Here is a 22,396-nt window from a genome sequence, read left to right as displayed (position 1 = left end):
TAAGGATGAGTTGAGGCTTATGATTTTATTGATCTTTTCAAAGAACCAGCTTTTGGCTTTATTAATTTTCTCTATTCATTTTCTGTACTTAATTTCATTGATTTCTACTGTAATTTTTTATTTCTTTTTTTCTGCTTACTTAGGATTTTGTTTGTTCTTGTCCCCACCCATACCCCAATGCCATCACTGTCAATCAGTGTAGTAAGATGCCACAGATCCACTATGTGCCTTCTCTGTGCTACACTGTTCTCCCCATGATCCCCCCTACCATGTGTACTAAACATAATACCCCTCAATCCCCTTCTCCCTCTGCCCCACCCACCCTCCCACACCCTTCCTCTTTGGTAACCACTATTTCCTTCTTGGAGTCTCTGAGTCTTCTGCTATTTTGTTCCTTCAGTTTTGCTTCATTGTGATACTCCACAAATGAGGGAGATCATTTGGCAATTGTCTTTTCCCATCTGGCTTATTTCATTGAGCGTAATGTCCTCCAGCTCCATCCATGTCATTGCAAATGGTAGAATCTGTTTGTTTCTTACGAATAGTATTCCATTGGGTATATGTACCACATCTTCTTTATTCATTCATCTACTGACGGACACTTGCATTGCTTCCATATAATGGCTATTGTAAAAAGTGCTGTAATAAACAGTGGGGTACATATGTCTTTTTAAATCTGAGAAGTTGTATTCTTTGGGTAAATTCCAAGGAGTGGGATTCCGGGGTCAAATAGTATTTCTATTTTTAGTTTTTTGAGGAACCTCCATATTGCTTTCCACAGTGGTTGAACTACCTTACATTCCCACCAGCAGTGTAGGAGGGTTCGCCTTTCTCCGCATCCTCACCAGCATTTGTTGTTCTTAGTCTTTTCGATGCTGGCCATCCTTACTGCTGTGAGGTGATATCTCATTGTGGTTTTAATTTGCATTTCCCTGATGATTAGTGATGATGAGCATCTTTTCATGTGTCTGTTGGCCATCTAAATTTTTTCTTTGGAGAACTGTCTCTTCATATCCTCTGCCCATTTGTTAATCGAGTTATTTGTTTTTTGGGTGTTGAGGCATGTAAGTTCTTTATATATTTTGGATGTTAACCTCTTGTCAGATATGTCATTTACAAATATATTCTCCCATACTGCAGGATGCCTTTTTGTTCTGTTGATGGTGTCCTTTGCTGTACAGAAACTTTTTAGTTTGATGTAGTCCCATGAGTTCATTTTTTCGCTTTTGTTTCTCTTGCTCGAGGAGAAATGTTCAGGAAGAAGTTGCTCATGCTTATATTCAGGAGATGTTTGCCTGTGTTGTCTTCTAAGAGTTTTATGGTTTCATGAGTTACATTCAAGTCTTTAATCCATTTCGAGTTTACTTTTCTGTATAGGGTTAAACAATAGTGCAGTTTAATTCTCTTGCATGTAGCTGTCCAGTTTTGCCAACACCAGCTGTTGAAGAGGCTGTCATTTCCCAATTGTGTGTTCATGGCTCCTTTATCATATATTAATTGACCATGTATGGTTGGGTTTATGTCAGGGCTCTCTAGTCTGTTCCATTGGTCTGTGGTCTGTTCTTGTGCCAGTACCAAATTGTCTTGATTACTGTGGCTTTGTAGTAGAGCTTGAAGTTGGGGAGCGTAATGCCCCCAACTGTGGCTAGGACCTCCAATACTATGTTGAATAGAAGTGGGGAAAGTAGACATCCTTGTCTTGTTCCCAGTCTTAAGGGAAAAGCTTTCAGCTTCTCGCTGTTCAGTATGATGTTGGCTGTGGGTTTGTCATATATGGCCTTTATTATGTTGAGGTACTTGCCCTCTATACCCATTTTGTTGAGAGTTTCTATCATGAGTGGATATTGAATTTTGTTAAATGCTTTTACAGCATCTATGGAGATGATCATCCTTCTTTTGTGGTTTTTGTCCTTCTTTTTGTTGATGTGGTGGATGATGTTGATGGCTTTTCGAATGTTGTACCATCTTTGCATCCCTGGCATAAACCCTACTTGATCATGATGGATGATCCTTTTGATGTATTTTTTAATTTGGTTTGCTAATATTTTGTTGAGTATTTTTGCATCTATGTTCATCAGGGATATTGGTCTGTAATTTTCTTTTTTTTGTGGTGTCTTTGCCTGGTTTTGGTATTAGAGTGATGCTGGCCTCATAGAATGAGTTTGGAAATATTCCCTCTTTTTCTACTGTTTGTAAAACTTTAAGGAGGATGGGTATTAGGTCTTCACTAAATGTTTGATAAAATTTAGCAGTGAAGCCATTTGGTCCAGGAGTTTTGTTCCTAGGTAGTTTTTTGATTACCAATTTGATTTCGTTGCTGGTAATTGGTCTGTTCAGATTTTCTCTTTTTTCCTTGTTCAGCCTTGGAAGGTTGTTTGTTTCTAGCAAGTTGTCCATTTCGTCTAGGTTATCCAGTTTGTTAGCATATAATTTTTCATAGTATTCTCTAATAATTCTTTGTATTTCTGTGGTGTCCATAGTTATTTTTCCTTTCTCATTTCTGATTCTGTTTATGTGTGTAGACTCTTTTTTTCTTGATAAGTCTGGCTAGGGGTTTATCTATTTTGTTTACTTTCTCAAAGAACCAGATCTTGTTTTCATTGGTTCTTTCTATTGTTTTATTCTCAATTTTATTTATTTCTACTCTAATCTTTATTATGTCCCTCCTTCTACTGACTTTGGTCCTCATTTGTTCTTCTTTTTCTAGTTTCATTAATTATGAGTTTGGACTGTTTATATGGGATTTTCTTCTTTCCTGAGGTAGGCCTGTATTACAATATACTTTCCTCTTAGTACAGCCTTGGCTGTGTCCCACAGATTTTGTGGTGTTGTATTGTTGTTGTCATTTGTCTCCATATATTGCTTGATCTCTGTTTTTATTTGGTCATTGATCCATATGTTATTTAGGAGCATATTGTGATGCCTCCATGTGTTTGTGGGATTTTTAATTTTCTTTGCATAATTTATTTCTAGTTTCATACCTTTGTGGTCTGAGAAACTGGTTGGTACAATTTCAATCTTTTTGAATTTACTGAGGCTCTTTCTGTGGCCTAGTATAAGATCTATTCTTGAAAATGTTCCATGTGCAGTGAGAAGAACGTGTTCTGTGCTGCATTTGGGTGTAGAGTTCTGTAGATGTCTGTTAGGTCCATCTGTTCTAATGTGTTGTTCAGTGTCTCTGTGTCCTTACTTATTTTCTGTCTGGTTGATGTGTCCTTCAGAGTGAGTGGGGTGTTGAAGTCTCCTAGAATCAATGCATTGCATTCTATTTCCCCCTTTTAATTCAGTTAGTATTTGTTTCACATATGTGGGTGCTTCTGTGTTGGGAGCATAGATATTTATAATGGTTACATCTTCTTGTTGGATTGACCACTTTATCATTATGTAATGTCCTTCTTTGTCTCTTGTGACTTTCTTTGTTTTGAAGTTTATTTTGTCTGGTACAAGTACTGTAACTCCTGCTTTTTTCTCTCTATTAGTTGCATGAAATATCTTTTTCCATCCCTTCACTTTTAGTCTGTGTATGTCTTTGGGTTTAAAGTGAGTCTCTTGTAGGCAGCATATAGATGGTTTTTTTAATCCATTCAGTGACTCTATGTCTTTTGATTGGTGCATTCAGTCCATTTACATTTAGGGTGATTATCGATAGGTATGTACTTATTGCCATCACAGACTTTAGATTCGTGGTTACCAAAGGTTCAAGGTAAACTTCCTTACTATCTAAGAGTCTAACTTAACTCACTTAGTATGCTATTACAAACATGATCTAAAGGTTCTTTTCTTTTTCTCCTCCTTTTTCTTCCTCCTCCTTTCTGTATATATTAGGTATCAAATTCTGTACTTTTTGTCTATCCCTTGATTGACTTTGTGGATAGTTAATTTAATTTTGTATTTGCTTCATAATTAGTTGTTCTACATTCTTTACTATGGTTTCATTTCCTCTGGTGACAGCTATTAAACCTTAGAAACACTTTCATGTATAGCAGTCCCTCTAAAATAGACTGTAGAGATGGTTTGTGTTAGGTAAATTCTCTCAGCTTTTGCTTATCTGGAAATTGTTTAATCTCTCCTTCAAATTTAAATGGTAATCTTGCTGGATAAAATAATCTTGGATCCAGGCTCTTCTCCTTCATTGCATTAAATAGATCATGTCACTCCCTTCTGTCATGTAAGGTTTCTGCTGAGAAATCTGATGTTATCCTGATGGGCTTTCCTTTGTATGTGATCTTATTTCTCTCTCTGGCTGCTTTTATTAGTCTGTCTTTATCCTTGATCTTTGCCATTTTAATTACTATATGTCTTGGTGTTGTCCTCCTTGGGTCCCTTGTGTTGTAAGATCTGTGCACCTCCTTTGCCTGAGAGACTATCTACTTCCCCAGATTGGGGATGTTTTCAGCAATTACCTCCTCAAAGACACTTTCTATCCCTTTCTCTGTCTCTTCTTCTTCTGGTATCCCTATAATGGGAATATTGTACTGTTTGGATTGGTCACACTGTTCTCTCAATAATCTTTCATTCTTAGAGATCCTTTTTTCTCTCTGTGCCTCAGCTTCTTTGTATTCCTCTTCTCTGGTTTCTATTTCACTTATCGTCTCCTTCACCATATCCAACCTGGTTTTAATACCCTCCATCATGTTCTTCAATGACTGGATCTCTGACCAGAATTCATTCCTGAGTTCTTGGATATCTTTCCATACCTCCATTAGCATGTTAATGATTTTTATTTTGAACTCCCTTTCAGGAAGAGTCACGAGGTCCATGTCATTTAAATCTTTCTTGGGGATTATATTAATAATTTTACTCTGGACCAGGTTCTTTTGGCATTTCATATTTGTATACAGCACCCTTTAGTGACCAGAAGCTCTACTCTCTGGAGCTGCTCAGCCCCTGAAGCAATGTCGGGCGTCGCAGGGGAGTGGGATTGGTGCCTGGGGGGAGGAAAGTGTCTGCTTCCCGGCTGCTATGCCTCTCTCCACTGCCTGAGCCAGTGGGTCGACACACAGGTATAAGCTTTTGTCCCAGAGCAGCCGGATATGGATCCCTGCTTTCCACAAGCAGCTGGAATCCCAGTCTCCCCAGGACCTCTGCCTGTCCCAGTTTTCCAACCCCATAATCATGAGAGTATCATGAAAGCATGATGAAATGTAGGTTTGTGCTCCTAGAGCAGATATCCAGAGCTAGGTATTCAGCAGTACCAGGCTTCTGCTCCTTCCCTGCTCAGTTTCTCTTCCTCCTGCCGATGAGCTGGGGTGGGGGAAGGCCTTGGGTCCTGCTAGGCCACAGCTTTGGTATGTTACCCTATTCTGTGAGGTCTGCTCTTTTCTCCAGGTGTATGCTGTCTGGCACAGTCCTCTTTCCTGTTGCTCTCTCAGGGTTAGTTGTATTAAATATATTTTCATATTATATGCAGTTTTAGGAGGAAGCCTCTGTCTCACCTCTCACGCCACCGTATTTAATCCCAGATCTGTCTTTTCTTCTAACGTGTACATTCCATGCTATAAATTTCCCTTTGAGGACTGCTTTTGCTGTATCCCTCAAATTGGATGCCATATTTTCATTGTCATTTATTTCTAAGTATTTAATTTCTCTTGAGCTTTCTTCTTTGACCCATCTGTTATTTAGAAGTGTGGTGTTTCCTGGGAAAGTTTTACTTTTCAAAACTATCACTCTCAGGGCCTGCCCCACTGGCCAGTCTGTAAGCATTTGATTCATAACTGGCTCCTCAAGAAATTATGGAGTAGTTAGCCCAAAACATGTTTATAGACTTTCTTTGTACATATTCATGATTTAATTTGAAAGTAACCTCTGAAGATATTTACCTTGTCCTTTCTTGTTATTGTATAACTTGTATAAGACTCATTTAGATATTTTAATGACTATTTTATTTAAGTTGATCATTTTTCTGCCACATAGTTACTTTGTCATGGTTATGTTTTAAAGACTCAATACTTTCTGAGTAGGATGCTTTCAAAACGAGGAAGCTGGAGAAGGACAGCTGTGGTTCTTACCAAAAATACTTTTATGAGTCCAGTTGCTCTTCTATTTGAGAAAATTCCTCAAAAAGTTTTATTTATATTGTCACTTTTTTGAAAATGGAATCTAGTTTTAAATCTATCAATTTCTATGTACACAAGATTTTTCTAAGCAACAGATAGCTCATTTAATGTTTTTACTACTGATTGTGTTCATCAAGCTAGTTTTATTACATTTTAACTCATTTAACTTTTTTCCCATCATTCAGCAACAGGCTCATTCTTGGTTCATTTACTGTTTTGAGGAATTTATGTATTTTTATTTTCTCCCATTTTATGCTTTCCAACTCCACCCCCATTTGGTCCTATAACATGATAAAATTGTAAAACATGAGCCTGAATAATAAAAGATCGTTTCACTGATTGCTAAACGTATATTATAGTGACTTTAAACTCATTTCAGGTCATCGTGCTGCCAATTAGTTTGATTACAGGCATTTAAGCTGTCACATATAAAGCCTTCTGCTCTCTAGGGTTTCATTTTCAAATCACTGAAACAGAGTTCTGTGTACTTCTCTATGAATAAAACTCACTCTTAATATTTTGGTAGAAATGTATGTATGCCTCTTATAAAAATTATTCACAGTTTCAGAGCCTGGATAAAGACAACGTGCAATTATGGAGCAGTGGAACAATTGTATTAAAAATTTTTTAAGTATGTTTGTGTATACATGTGTCGATAGTTGACTGAAAGCCACTTCTTTTTTTTTATTTTGGATATAGTCCACATTTGCAAATCATTAAAACTTTGGAATCTAACTATAATTTGGGTGACTGATATTTTGTATGTGAGTGAAAAATTTTCAGAGATTTAAAACAAGAGGTTCTAGTGCAACACCCTCAACAAAAGAAATAGCCCAAGAGTATTTGTGGATGCAAAAAATAAAATCTTAGGGTATTAACATTTTGTAAAGTTGATGAGTCTGTTAAAAGACAGTTTTCAAAACAAAGGTAAAATCGTGACTCTCATATGTTATAAAATGCATGTTTTAAGGATTTTCTTTAATAATGATGGAACTTGGCAGAGGATATAACCAATTCAAAGAAGATTGCAAAGAACAGAAACAATTATAGATGACAAATATTGAAATGAATGTGTAAACCGAAGCAGAGCTGGCTTAGAAAAGTCAGTTGAGTGTCCATCTGACAGGATAGAATTTGCTTGATTATAGGCAATAATTATTTTGTTTTGCTATCACAAATCTCCAACCTAGAGAACTGGAAATGAGCTCCTATGGAATCAGGAAAGCTTAATTCTGAAAAGTACACATACTACAGATAATACATAGTGTTCTTCCTCAAGCACAAATTTTCCCCTATTTAATAAAGAATAGTCACCAAGGAAAGCTTGTTTCATTAGATTTAGCCTGATACATAGGGACAGCAAGAGTGTGGATTTACTGTACAAGTCTTTTTGAGTTTGCTTTTCTTGGAAGGTGTTGCAAGAATCTCATACTGTACTTTTAGAAATCTCTATTATTTGATGTCCTGAATCTGTAAAGCCAAACCCAAGAAATTATTTTCACTACCTGCAGTAACTTTATATTTGGGTGAATTTCTTCCATTTCAAAGTTCATGAAATATTCCAAGGTGGCCTGCCAGGAAGTGACTTTCCTTCCTGTTTGTACAACTGGACCTTGTAAGCCAGGTATCAGACTAGTTTTTCTAGGAGGGTTTCATATGTATTGGCTTCATAAATGTCAGGTCTTTAAAAGTATCTAATAATATCTGATTAAATGAGCATTTCTTTCAAATATGGCATTCAGACAAGGCCTTAGAATTTTTCCAGGCATATCCTTGTAAATAGAAAGACTGATTCTCCCTGAACCTCTGCAAATAACTAGCCATAAAAAGTAAGTAGACTTAGAGTTTCTGCATTCTCATGGGGTGGTGGTTGTTGTATCATTTAGTATGTTGTTATAAGTTTATAAGATCAGAATCTACTAATTTGTTAAAAATTATAGATAACTTAAGAAAAAAAGAGCTTCCTCAAATAGAACATTAAAACAATATCAAATATATTCCAAACAAAACAAACCACTGATGAACCCTCATGTGTCACTCAGTCCTGTATAATTCGTTCTTGCTCTGTTTTATGTGTTATTAATCTCATGAATTCATCTGCTTCTCAATTAAAAAGAGTTCTGGAAATCCTGACTCAAATTGATGGTCTGGTCTTAAATTTGTTAAAGCAATGACATCAGAGACCTTTACACAAAAGCTTCTTTTAAATCTTTGTTATTTGAAGTACTTGGCACAGTCCTTTTCTATGGGGCTGTGAGACAGGCTTCCCATGGTGAAGTCCAGAACTCTCGCCTAACCTGTTGCTGAATGCAGAGCTTTCAAGAAAACATCAAAGTAAAACAAAGACTTATTGTAAATGATAGAGACTTATAAATTGGCTGTAGTTAGTCACTTATAATTTTCAAAAGTGAAAAATCTGATGAGAATTCAAAACAAAGATAGTGTAACCAAAAAGGAAACCTTATTGTTTCTGTGGCATGTCAAACAAAGCTAAAAAGAAACAAAACAAAACTGTTAGACAAAATAATAGTGAAATGAGCCCAGAAAAAGGAAGTAAACTGTCAAGATTTTAATACATTTCATTGCCTTTCTGGCTTAGGTATTATAAACCCATGCAAATCAAAGTCACTTTTTGAGATTTGTCCTCATTATGTTCTTTCATATTCTAGAACAAACTAACAGCTTACTTCAGGACTAATCTTAGGGGGTCTATAAAGTCAGAACTAATTTTATAATATTACTAATATGTTATTAATGTGCATTAATGTTATTAGTGTGAACATTATTGCTAGTTAGAAATGAATAAGCATTTATTTTTTAGTTTCAATTTCAATACTGTAAATTAATAACCACATACATACACACACAATAAGCTCACTGAGGTCCTCAGTAAGTTTTAGAGTCACTGTCGGGAGACCAAAAATCTTGAGAACCACTGCTTTGGGGCAGAAATGTTCTTTTCCTTGAAAAATAGAAGCCCAAAGAATTATATGGAGATATTTCTTAGAAACTGTTCTTAGATGTCAACTTTTTATAAATTTTAACTAGAGTAACTAACTTTTATTTTACAGAAAAAAAAAACTGGGGAGGGGGTAGATAATTGTGAACTGCCTGTCTCATTAAGCATTTTAGCAGAGATCATGAATAAATATAACTACAATTCTACAGACATACACATCCCTTATACAACCTCATGAAGTAGCAAAAATGAACACATTCATTAATTTGACTGTTATATAGAGCCTCTCTGTAGCTTAGCAATATAAAAACCCAATGCATATATGCATTTAAAATTAGGGTTCTTAATTAGATATGCCCTAGTAGGCGATGAGTATCCATTAAATAACTCCATTTAATGTTAGTTCAAGATTTTATGTTACTTAAAGATCCTGGCAAATATATTCATGTTGACATACTACAGAACATAACTATTGTTGAAATAAAGTTAATAATGATTCAATTTAGTCAAATTTACTTTTTTTCATAATTTTAAACAAAAAGAAATAATGCTAGCTAGCTTATCTGATCAATAAGCCTCTATATATTTAGGAAGTACATTTAAAGTTGAATTAAAACACACTTGTATTATACGTAACACTGATAAATCAGAGAATACATAGCTGCTTTTATTAAACCTAAGTGTTTTTGTTTTTTTTTATTGAAGGGTAGTTGACACACAGTATTACATTAATTTCAGGTGTACAACACAGTGATTCAACATTTATATACATGATAATATTTTGACTGTATTCCTTATGCTATACATTACATCCCGGTTGCTTATTTATTTTACAATTGGAAGTGCATGTATATATATATATTATATATATATATATATATATATATTTTGTGTGTGTGTGAGGGCATCTCTCATATTTATTGATCAAATGGTTGTTGACAACAATAAAATTCTCTATAGGGGAGTCAATGCTCAATGCACAATCATTAATCCACCCCAAGCCTAATTTTCGTCAGTCTCCAATCTTTTGAAGCTTAACGAACAAGTTCTTACATGGAGTACAAATTCTTACATAGTGAATAAGTTACATGGTAAACATTACAGGGGCAGTCATGACAGAAGCTTTCGGTTTTGCTCATGATTTATGAACTATAAACAATCAGTTCAAATATGAATATTCATTTGATTTTTATACTTGATTTATATGTGGATACCACATTTCTCTCTTTATTATTATTATTTTTAATAAAATGCTGAAGTGGTGGGTAGATACAAGATAATGGTAGAAAACATAGTTTAATGTTGTAAGAGAGCAAATGTAGATGATCAGATGTGTGCCTGTAGACTATGTGTTAATCCAAGCTAGACAAGGGCAATAAAACATCCACGTATGCAGAAGATTTCTCTCAGAACAGGGGGGGTGAGGTTCTAAGCCTCACCTCTGTTGATCCCCAATTTCTCACCTGATGACCCCCCTGCGACTGTGCCTGTCTTAGGTTGTTCCTCCCTTGAGGAATCTTACCCGTCTCTGGCTAACCAGTCATCTTCCGGGGCCATACAGGGAAATGTAAAGTTGGTAAGTGAGAGAGAAGCCTTATTGTTTGAAAAGGTTAGCTTTTTACTTCTTTGCATATTTATGCCCTGTGGCTTCTATGCCCAGCATTTGCCTTGAGGTATCTTTAGCAATTGGAGGAATTATGATACTCGGTAAATTCGATATGAGGCACGAATTCTATTTAAGGGTTGTAATTAGGAAGGAAGAAGAAAAGCTATAGAAGTAGCAGGCGGAAGGAAACATGGGAAGATTGATTATTTCTTAGACATATCTTCTTGTAGAGTAACTTCAGCATGTATAGGTTTTAAACTACTACTTAAATTGCGCACACACATTAACATAATAGGAGTATAGTTACATAACCAAAGCATATCTGTAATTACCAGCCATCTCCAGTGAAACCAAGAAAACCAGTTAGGCACCTTAGGCATTTGTGAAAACTTATCTATGATATGGTGGATATTGTCCAACTGAACTTGAACAGTCTGAGAGAATTCAGATAAATTAAAACAACCCATTCCTGGGGACTGTTCACATCCCATATGTTCTTTTAACAGTAAATAGTCTGTAGTTGTAAGATTTTGGAGTGCTACAATTTGCACTTCTCCTAATTCTTGGTTGAGTTCCAACCGTATAGATCCAGTCAAATTTGTTGTTTTACTGTATGCACAGGCCAGCTTAGATATCTCCTTCTTCATTCCCATGGCAAGTCCAGGAACTGGTGGGATGAGTGCATCTACAGCTGTAGCAGTGCGTGGATCTTTGTTGGGGTTTTTTTGATGATCATCTTCTGGCATGAGTCCTCCCGACAGTGCTGATGTTGGAAGTTCTTTTTCCTATCGTATCTTAGTTCATTTTCGGGGTAGCCAAATTAGGCTTTGATCCTCTGTATAAACACAAACAGACCCTTTGCCTACACTTTTATATGCTCTTTATATCATTGTGTAGAGCTCATTGGAGGTCACCACACAGGAACTGCTTTTTTTTTTTTAACATTAATCTACACTTACATGATGAATACTTTGTTTACTAGGCTCACCCCTATACAAGGTTCCCCCTATATACCCCTTTACAGTAACTGTCCATCAGCATAGCAAAATGTTGCAGAATCACTGCTTGTCTTCTCTGTGTTGTACAGCACTCCCCTTTCTCCCAGCCCCCTATGGATGCTAATCTTAATATCCCCCTTTTTCTCCCACCCCCTTATCCCTCCCTACCCACCCATCCTCCCCAGTCCCTTTCCCTTTGGTACCTGTTAGTCCATTCTTGAGTTCTGTGATTCTGCTGCTGTTTTGTTCCTTCAGTTTTTCCTTTGTTCTTATACTCCACAGATGAGTGAGATCATTTGGTATTTCTCTTTCTCTGCTTGGCTTGTTTCACTGAGCATAATACACTCCAGCTCCATCCATGTTGCTGCAAATGGTAGGATTTGCCCTTTTCTTATGGCTGAGTAGTATTCCATTGTGTATATGTGCCACATCTTCTTTATCCATTCATCTATCGATGGACATTTAGGTTGCTTCCAATTCTTGGCTATTGTAAATAGTGCTGCGATAAACTTAGGGATGCATTGGTCTTTCTCATACTTGATTGCTGCGTTCTTAGGGTAAATTCCTAGGAGTACAATTTCTGGGTCAAGTGTTAGGTCTGTTTTGAGCATTTTGATGTACCTCCATACTGCTTTCCACAATGGTTGAACTAACTTACATTCCCACCAGCAGTGTAGGAGGGTTCCCCTTTCTCCACAGCCTCGCCAACATTTGTTGTTGTTTGTCTTTTGGATGGCAGCCATCCTTACTGGTGTGAGGTGATACCTCATTGTAGTTTTAATTTGCATTTCTCTGATAATTAGCGATGTGGAGCATCTTTTCATGTGTCTGTTGGTCATCTGTATTTCTTTTTTGGAGAACTGTCTGTTCAGTTCCTCTGCCCATTTTTTAATTGGGTTATTTGTTTTTTGTTTGTTGAGGCGTGTGAGCTCTTTATATATTCTGGACGTCAAGCCTTTATCGGATGTGTCATTTTCAAATATATTCTCCCATACTGTAGGGTTCCTTTTTGTTCTATTGATGGTGTCTTTTGCTGTACAGAAGCTTTTCAGCTTAATATAGTCCCACTTGTTCATTTTTGCTGTTGTTTTCCTTGCCCGGGGAGATATGTTCAAGAGGAGGTCACTCATGTTTATGTCTAAGAGGTTTTTGCCTATGTTTTCTTCCAAGAGTTTAATGGTTTCATGACTTACATTCAGGTCTTTGATCCATTTTGAGTTTACTTTTTTATATGGGGTTAGACAATGGTCCAGTTTCCTTCTCCTATATGTAGCTGTCCAGTTTTGCCAGCACCATCTGTTGAAGAGACTGTCATTTCGCCATTGTATGTCCATGGCTCCTTTATCAAATATTAATTGACCATATATGTCTGGGTTAGTTTCTGGATTGTCTAGTCTGTTCCATTGGCCTGTGGCTCTGTTCTTGTGCCAGTACCAAATTGTCTTGATTACTATGGCTTTATAATAGAGCTTGAAGTTGGGGAGTGAGATCCCCCCTACTTTATTCTTCTTTCTCAGGATTGCTTGGGCTATTCGGGGTCTTTGGTGGTTCCGTATGAATTTTTGAATTATTTGTTCCTGTTCATTGAAGAATGTTGCTGGTAGTTTCATAGGGATTGCATCAAATCTGTATATTGCTTTGGGCAGAATGGCCATTTTGACGATATTAATTCTTCCTAACCATGAGCATGGGAAGCGTTTCCATCTGTTAGTGTCCCCTTTAATTTCTCTTAAGAGTGACCTGTAGTTTTCAGAGTATAAGTCTTTCACTTCTTTGGTTATGTTTATTCCTAGGTATTTTATTTTTTTTGATGCAATAGTGAATGGAGTTGTTTTCCTGATTTCTCTTTTTGTTGGTTCATTGTTAGTGTATAGGAAAGCCACAGATTTCTGTGTGTTGATTTTGTATCCTGCAACTTTGCTGTATTCCGATATCGGTTCTAGTAGTTTTGGGGTGAAGTCTTTAGGGTTTTTTATGTACAGTATCATGTCATCTGCAAATAGTGACAGTTTAACTTCTTCTTTACCAATCTGGATTCCTTGTATTTTTTTGTTTTGTCTGATTGCTGTGGCTAGGACCTCCAGTACTATGTTAAATAACAGTGGGGAGAGTGGGCATCCCTGTCTAGTTCCCGATCTCAGAGGAAAAGCTTTCAGCTTCTCGCTGTTCAATATAATGTTGGCTGTGGGTTTTTCATAGATGGCCTTTATTATGTTGAGGTACTTGCCCTCTATTCCCATTTTGCTGAGAGTTTTTATCATGAATGGATGTTGAACTTTGTCAAATGCTTTTTCATCATCTATGGAGATGATCATGTGGTTTTTGTCCTTCTTTTTGTTGATGTGGTGGATGATGTTGATGGACTTACGAATGTTGTGCCATCCTTGCATCCCTGGGATGAATCCCACTTGGTCATGGTGTACAATCTTTTTGATGTATTTTTGAATTCGGTTTGCTAAAATTTTGTTGAGTATTTTTGCATCTACATTCATCAGGGATATTGGTCTGTAGTTTTCTTTTTTGGTGGGGTCTTTGCCTGGTTTTCATATTAGGGTGATGTTAGCTTCATAGAATGAGTTTGGGAGTATCCCCTCCTCTTCTATTTTTTAGAAAACTTTAAGGAGAATGGGTATTATGTCTTCCCTGTATGTCTGATAAAATTCCGAGGTAAATCCATCTGGTCCAGGGGTTTTGTTCTTTGGTAGTTTTTTGATTACCGCTTCAATTTCGTTGCCAGTAATTGGTCTGTTTAGATTTTCTGTTTCTTTCTGGGTCAGTCTTTCAAGGTTGTTTTTTTCTAGGAAGTTGTCCATTTCTCCCGGGTTTCCCAGCGTGTTAGCATATAGGTTTTCATAGTACTCTCTAATAATTCTTTGTATTTCTATGGGGTCCGTCGTGATTTTTTCTTTCTCGTTTCTGATACTATTGATTTGTGTTGTCTCTCTTTTCCTCTCAATAAGTCTGGCTAGAGGCTTATCTATTTTGTTTATTTTCTTGAAGAACCAGCTCTTGGTTTCATTGATTTTTGCTATTGTTTTATTCTTCTCAATTTTATTAATTTCTTCTCTGATCTTTATTACGTCCTCCTTCTGCTGACCTTAGGTCTCATTTGTTTTTCTTTTTCCAATTTCGATAATTGTGACATTTGACCATTCCTTTGGGCTTGTTCTTCCTTTTTTAAATATGCTTGGATTGCTATATACTTTCCTCTTAAGACTGCTTTTGCTGTGTCCCACAGAAGTTGGGGCTTAGTGTTGTTGTTGTCATTTGTTTCCATATATTGCTGGATCTCCATTTTGATTTGGTCATTGATCCATTGATTATTTAGGAGCGTGTTGTTAAGCCTCCATGTGTTCGTGAGCCTCTTTGCTTTCTTTGTACAGTTTATTTCTAGTTTTATGCCTTTGTGGTCTGAAAAGTTGGTTGGTAGGATTTCAATCTTTTGGAATTTTCTGAGGCTCTTTTTGTGGCCTAGTATGTGGTCTATTCTGGAGAATGTTCCATGTGCACTTGAGAAGAATTTGTATCCTGTTGCTTTTGGATGTAGAGTTCTGTAGATGTCTATTAGGTCCATCTATTGTAATGTGTTGTTCAGTGCCTCTGTGTCCTTTCTTATTTTGTGTCTAGTGGATCTGTCCTTTGGAGTGAGTGGTGTGTTGAAGTCTCCTAGAATGAATGCATTGCATTCTATTTCCTCCTTTAGTTCTGTTAGTATTTGTTTCACATATATTGGTGCTCCTGTATTGGGTGCATATATATTTATAATAGTTATATCCTCTTGATGAACTGAGCTCTTTATCATTATGTAATGTCCTTCTTTGTCTTTTGTTACTTTCTTTATTTTGAAGTCTGTTTTGTCTGATACCAGAATTGCAACACCTGCTTTCTTCTCTTTGTTGTTTGCATGAAATATCTTTTTCCATCCCTTGACTTTAAGTCTGTGCATGTCTTTGGGTTTGAGGTGAGTCTCTTGTAAGCAGCATATGGATGGATCTTGATTTTTTATCCATTCTATTACTCTGTGTCTTTTGATTGGTGCATTCAGTCCATTTACATTTAGGGTGATTATTGAAAGGTATGAATTTATTGCCATTGCAGGCTTTAAGTTTGTGGTTACCAAAGGTTCAGGGTTAGCTTCTTTACTATCTTACTGTCTAACTTAACTCACTCGTTGAGCTATTATAAATGCGGTCTGTTGATTCTTTATTTCTCTCCATTCTTATTCCTCCTCCTCCCTTCTTCATATGTTGGGTGTTTTGTTCTGTGGTCTTTTTAGGAGTGCTCCCATCTAGAGCAGTCCCTGTAGGATGCCCTGTAGAGGTGGTTTGTGGGAGGCAAATTCCCTCAACTTTTGCTTGTCTGGGAATTGTTTAATCCCTCCTTCATATTTAAATGATATTCGTGCTGGATACAGTAGTCTTGGTTCGAGGCCCTTCTGTTTCATTGCATTAAGTATATCATGCCATTCTCTTCTGACCTGTAGGGTTTTTGTTGAGAAGTCTGATGACATCCTGATGGGTTTTCCTTTGTAGGTGACCTTTTTTTTCTCTCTGGCTGCCTTTAATATTTTTTCCTTGTCTTTGATCTTTGCCATTTTAATTATTATGTGTCTTGGTGTTGCCCTCCTTGGATTCCTTGTCATGGGAGTTCTGTGTACCTCTGTGGTCTGAGAGGCCATTTCTTCCCCTAGTTTGGGGAAGTTTTCAGCAATTATTTCTTCAAAGACATTTTCTGTCCCTTTTTCTGTCTCTTCTCCTTCTGCTATTCCGATGATGCATATATTATTCCTTTTTGATTGGTCACTCAGCTCTCGTAAAATTCTTTCATTCCTGGAGATCCTTTTATCTCTCTCTGCATCAGCTTCTCTGCGTTCCTGTTCTCTGTTTTCTAGTCCATTAATGGTCTCTTGCATCTCGTCCATTCTGTTTTGAAGTCCTTCCAGAGCTTGTTTTATTTCTGTATTCTCCTTCCTTAGTTATTGCATATTTCTCTGCAAGTCCATCAGCATGGTTATGACTTTTGTTTTGAATTCTTTTTCAGGAAGACTGGTTAAATCTATCTCCCCAGGTTCCTTCTCAGGGGAAGATGTAGCAGATGCCGAAGCTGTCTGGGTTAGCCTTGTCTGGATCATATTTTTTTGCCTTTTCATGTTGACAGGTGCTATTAACTGTCAGCTGGGAGGGCCAAACTTTTCACTTGCTACTGGCCTTTCTTTACTGGGACAACTGCGATCTCTAGTGGCTTGTGTTGGGTAATTGCGAGTAGGCTGGGTCTTTGTGTCTTGCCTGGCCGATATGGATGGATCTCCCTTTCTGTGGGCGGGGTTTGCCTTAGGCTGTTTCTCTGCTTTCACAGCGCCCGGAGGGTTAATGGACCGGGGGAGGGGCGGGGGGGCTGCTATTTGGCTGTTCACCTCCGTGAGGGGTCTCAGAGCTTTTGCCCAGGGGGTTAGTGCGCCCGGTTTTCCCTGTAATTTCCTGCCACTGGGCTGTGACCTATGCTGTTTCCGTCCAGCTGTTAAATCCCTGTCCCTTTAAGACTTTCGAAAAGCCTCCGCTTTTCTTTGTCACAGGGGCATCAGCTTCGGCACCCGCTCAGGGGTCTTGCTGCCCTATTTCATTAGTTACCAGCCCTCTATACGCATGCACTCTGCCTGCGCTCTGGTGCGGGTGGCTGGGGCTGGGTGTTTAGCAATCCTGGGCTCCGTCTCCCTCCTGCTCTGCCTACTCTTCTCCCGCTGGGAGCTGGGGGAAGGGGCGCTCGGGTCCCGCCGGGCCGGGGCTTGTATCTTACCCCTTTCACCAGGCGCTGGGTTCTCGCTGGTGTAGTTGTATTATGTCTGTTGTCCTGTGTCTTCTGGTCTCTCTTTTAGGATTAGTTGTATTTTCAAAAATATATATGTTTTTGGGAGGAGATTCCCACTGTCCTACTCATGCCGCCATGTTCTAAACCTAAGTTTTTATAAATTGATCTTGTTTGGCAGATTTTTACCTAAATTATGTGAGCTTGGATTCAATAAATGTTTTTAAGTTGGTTTATTTAAGAATTTATTTTTTCATCTACCACATTTGAAGTATTGGAAATATAATTTCTTTGCTTTCTGAGAATTTTAGGAATATTTGGTTTATATGTCTTTGTTTATGCTCAATAGCTTTTGAGAAAAGAACTATTTTAATTTTAGAGGCTTTATAATCTTATTATTAGTACCCTCTGGAGGTAGGAAAACATTACACCCTCATACATTGAAAAAGTAAAAGCCTCTCACAACTCCAGTTCTAAAATTTCACCTGTAGGTCAAGAGTAAACAGAAACAAACAATTTCTCACTGGTCAAAATTGCAAAGAGCTGTTCTGCTTACCAGTAAACACAACATTCTTAGTTATTTGAGCTCAAAATAGACAAGTAAGAAAGACTAACAAACCAGAATTTCTCTTGTTTCTCAAGTTAAGTGATAGAAATCCAAACAATATTTGGCAAATGATTATAGAACCATTTCCATGTTACAGTGTACATTTGTAGTTAGCATAACTAAAACTCTGTTTTTGTTTCTTTGGATATAGCAGCAGAAAGTAAATCAAAGAATTTCTCCTCATGACACTTACAGTCACTCAAATTAATTGATAATATGCAAGGTTACTGTAGATTTCTAAGGAAAAAGTTATGAAGAGATTTATGCTTTGAGCAAATACAGAGTCATAGGTACTGAATTTATTATTCCATCAGAAGCAGTAAAAATAAGTGATAAAATACATAAAGCAATAGTTTGCAAAACACTGAACACAATGCAGTGAAGGACAGTGGTCCCTGAAAGACAGTAAACAAATTTTTTGATTTCTGTAATTGTCTGAGCTTACCATATTGAGAGAGTTTCCTGCCTCCATGCTAGGGTCGGGGGATCTTAGAGCTACCAGGTGGAGCCCAACAGACTATCTGCATTAAGAGAAGATACTGAGAAAATGGGAAGAACAAAGTAGCTAGTTCATAGGATACAACTAGAGAGGATTGAGCTGTACAAAGAATCCCAGAAACCTCCAGCGGATTACTTTCAATTATTTAGCAGAGTCCTAATCAGCACCTGCATTTGAGGAAACTGCCTTAGGCCTGGGAATGAACCATCAAAAAGATTAAGGAGAAAGTGTTTGGCACTCACACATAGCCAGGAACAGTGCCTGTTCCCACTAGGGAGATTAGAAAACCTAAAGATTAATGGGGTATTGGGTCAAGTACCTACTAGTCTTTCCTCAGTATTGAGGAATAATTAACCCTAGAATGAGTGCTATTTTGGTCTTTCTGAGTCCATGTTAAATGAATCATTTGCAAAGATCAAACTGTTTTCAAGTAACTTAACTGAATCCTAGAACAATTGTGTAGCATCCAATTAAAAATACTCAGATATGCAAGGAATCAAGGTAACATGATTCGTGATGAGAAAATCAATTAAAACTGACCCAGAACTTTTACAGATATTAGAATTAGACAAGGCCATTTAAAAAGTTATTATAATTGTATTCCATATGTTAAAAAGTTAAGTAATATAAGAAAAAAATTGAACTTCTGGGTATAAAACTGCACAGTGTGAAATGAAAAATATATTAGATGGGAGTAATAGATCAGGTATTGCAGGAAAAGTAGTGAATTTGACGTCACAGGGATAAAGACTATCAAAATGAAACATACAAACAATTAAAAAGATAAACAGAGCATCAGTGTTCTGTGTGTCAACTTCATATAGTCTAATAGACATGGTCTTGGAGTCTCCAAAGAAGAGAGAGAAAAGAAGACAAAATTCTGTGGAGAAATAATGAATTAAAATTTTCAATATTTGAGGAAAACTATACATTCACAGATACAAATACAAAAAACATAAAACATTATACAAGAAAACAAATGCCACATAATCAGGTTTCTCAAAAGTAGTAATAAAGAGAAAATCTTATAAGTAACCAGAAAAACAAAAAACCTAAGTGCAGGGGATCAAATATAAGGATGACAGAAGATTTCTTGTCTTAAAACATGCAAGTGAGGGGACAATGGAGCAACATCTTTAAAGTACTGACAGGAAAAAAGCCAACCTAGCATTTTGTTACCAGTAAATATGCTTTTCAAAGGACAATGAAAAGCTAGTTCACAGGCTATGAGAAAATTTTTGCCATATGATCTAGCCATTCCACTAGGCTTTTACCCCAGAGAAAAAAAAATACATACTCACACAAAGACTTTACATGAGTGTTTATAGAAGCTATATTTGTAACTGCCAAAAACTGGAAATGGCTTAAATGTTCATTATCACATGAAAATAAATGTAAACAAAATAGGTACCTATACACACACATACACAAACAACATTACTCAGCAATAAAAGGGAACAAATTATTGGTACATGCAACAACATGGATGAATCTCAAAAACAGTTACACTGAGTGAAAGAAGTTACACAGAAAAATAGTATGTATTATATGTTTCCATTTATATAAAATATAAAATTCCAGTGAATGTACATTGAAAAAAAGCAGACTGTGGTTTCCTGGAAAGGCAGGTGCAGATGGGGATGGTTGAGTTGGAGGGATTACAAAGAGGTGTGAGTAACATTTTGCAGGTAATGGATATGTTTTTTATTTTGATCGTGATGACAGTTTCACAGATATATTCATATGTTGAAATTTATCAAATGGCAGATTTTAAAAATGTGGCATTTATCATATTTTAATTATGCTTCAATAAAGCTGTTTTTAAAAGACTGCTGAAGAATGTTACCCTACATTTGTAATGCCTTAGGTCTCCATCTTTTCCTGTCTTCCTATATTTTAAATACACTAGCCTATTGCACCATAATAGCTCTCTATCTCAGATGACTAAACAAAAACTCACTTTGAAGAATGTCAAAATGTGTATTTCCATGAGAGAAATATCTCATGGTCCTTTGTTAAATGTTCAGAGATACATGGTTAGGCCTTATAAAGCAAATATATCCTGTTTTTATAGAATTAAGGGAGAGAAAATACATACAAAAGAGCCCAATCCTTTTTTGGCAGCCTTTTATGTTAGAGCTCAAAATTGCCGTCTGATAAAATGTAGGCCACCAGATTGAATTACTTCATTGAACTACTGCTGTCCTCTGTTAATGGTAATTGCACAGATATAGCAGTCTTTCTCGGCAACATCTCAGATATTTGCCTCCTACTGTTTTTCAATTCAAACCTTTGATGAAAATATTCCCAGTACTTCTTTAAAGCAGACACCCAACTGTCTTTCTTGACAAAAGCAAGGTCTCTAAATCAGATCCTGACAATTTGTGACACAGCAGTCTATCCAAATCACCTTTTACCTCTGTCACTGTGTCATTTCCTGGAGAAAAAGTGTCCATCAGACCAGAATTTCTGTAGGTTTTGGAAGGTTGATATGGCAGCAATAATGGTAGAGGAAAGCGGGAAAAACAATTTCATCCTTTGAGCAGAGGGAATTCACTAAGAGGTTGACCTGATCTAATAAGCAAATAAAGGATTTGTATATTTTGAAAATACTTTTTATGAAGAGAAAATTTGTTAAGATATATTTGTTGTTTTCAAGATAGTAGAAAGTTGATTTTAAGAGCAATCACTATTGGAGGCAGTGAAACAGTTAATTTTGTTCTTCTTCTTCTTTTTAACTTTATGTTGGGTTACTTGAACTAACATACAACTCTATTTAGTATTTTGTTTCCTTTCCAGGGACTCAGCTCAATTTCTGGTGTACCGCCTGTCCCGAACTGAGTAGGCTGCATCTCACCAAATGAAGGTTATAAAAACAATGCTTTGGGTGTGCGCCATAATGTTTGATGATAGTATGGTGGGTAGATTGGAGAAATTGGTAACAAGAAGGCAGACAAACATGGCATGAGATCCACTGGATTGGCCTCAGAGTGACACTCACTGTCTGCTGTGGGTTGGAGACTTTTTTTTTGATGACTGCTTTGTTGGATCAAATCATAGCATCATATGTTGGATAGATGGGTCAGCTCTGGAAGCCGTGGGAGCATCTGTGGAGATCAGCCTCCCAGGCTTGGTGAGTAAGCAGCTGACAGCACAGCAAGCACACTGCCTGCCTTCCTGCTGCTGTCCTGGTTTTGTTCTTCTCAGGTGGGAGTCTCTGTACAGATACGAGCCTGAGAATCACTTTTGGCCCAGGAATATTGCTGGATAGTGGCATTCCTTGGTGGCCCTGTTATGAGATGCCTCTCATTTAGAGTAATGGTCTTGCCCAAGGCCTGTTCAGTTTGGGGAAGAAAATAAGCAAAACTGTGGACTAAACACTGAGGAGAATTTGATTTGGAAATAAAGCATTTCTTAGAATGTCAGAGTTTAAGAAACTGTGAAAGCCTTGTGGGAAGGTGGGGCTAGAAGACAGTAAGAGGTAGAAAGAGAAAGTTTTTGTCTGCTTGGGGCTTTGAATCCAGCTAGTCCTTGTGCTGTTTATGGCCTCAACAATATGTTTAGGAGCAGATAGTCCTGGAAGAGCTCTTGCCTTTCTTTTCTAGAGATCCAAGGATTTTTGTTCCTTAAAAAGAGAAAGCTAGCACTCTTTTAATGAAGCCTCCATTGATAGCTGCCTGCCCTAGGTTCCTAACCTTGTCTCGTCATATGCTTCCCTGGCTGGCTGTCTCCATGTTCATTCAGAATCAAGGGCCAGGAAGGGGCCTCAGGAAAATTAATGATAAATTCATAGCTTGTTAAAGCGCAGGTCCCCAAATACCGAATTCTTATCCTTTCCCTCAGCCTTGAATTCTTCAAACTGAAGCCAG

The 22,396-nt window shown here is 37.2% G+C and overlaps 1 protein-coding gene across 4 annotated transcripts in view; it reads left to right on the top strand.

The window, feature by feature from the left end:
• Nucleotides 1-22,396, top strand: part of AUTS2 (activator of transcription and developmental regulator AUTS2) — a 1,225,237-nt gene that overhangs the window by 626,212 nt on the left and 576,629 nt on the right. The gene's annotated exons all lie outside the window — the stretch shown is intronic.

This window comes from Manis pentadactyla, chromosome 10 (assembly GCF_030020395.1).
Source record: "Manis pentadactyla isolate mManPen7 chromosome 10, mManPen7.hap1, whole genome shotgun sequence".
Classification (NCBI taxonomy): Eukaryota; Metazoa; Chordata; class Mammalia; order Pholidota; family Manidae; genus Manis; species Manis pentadactyla.
The sequence above is the reverse complement of the archived record's forward strand: the minus strand, read 5'-3'. Positions and strand labels throughout refer to the sequence as shown.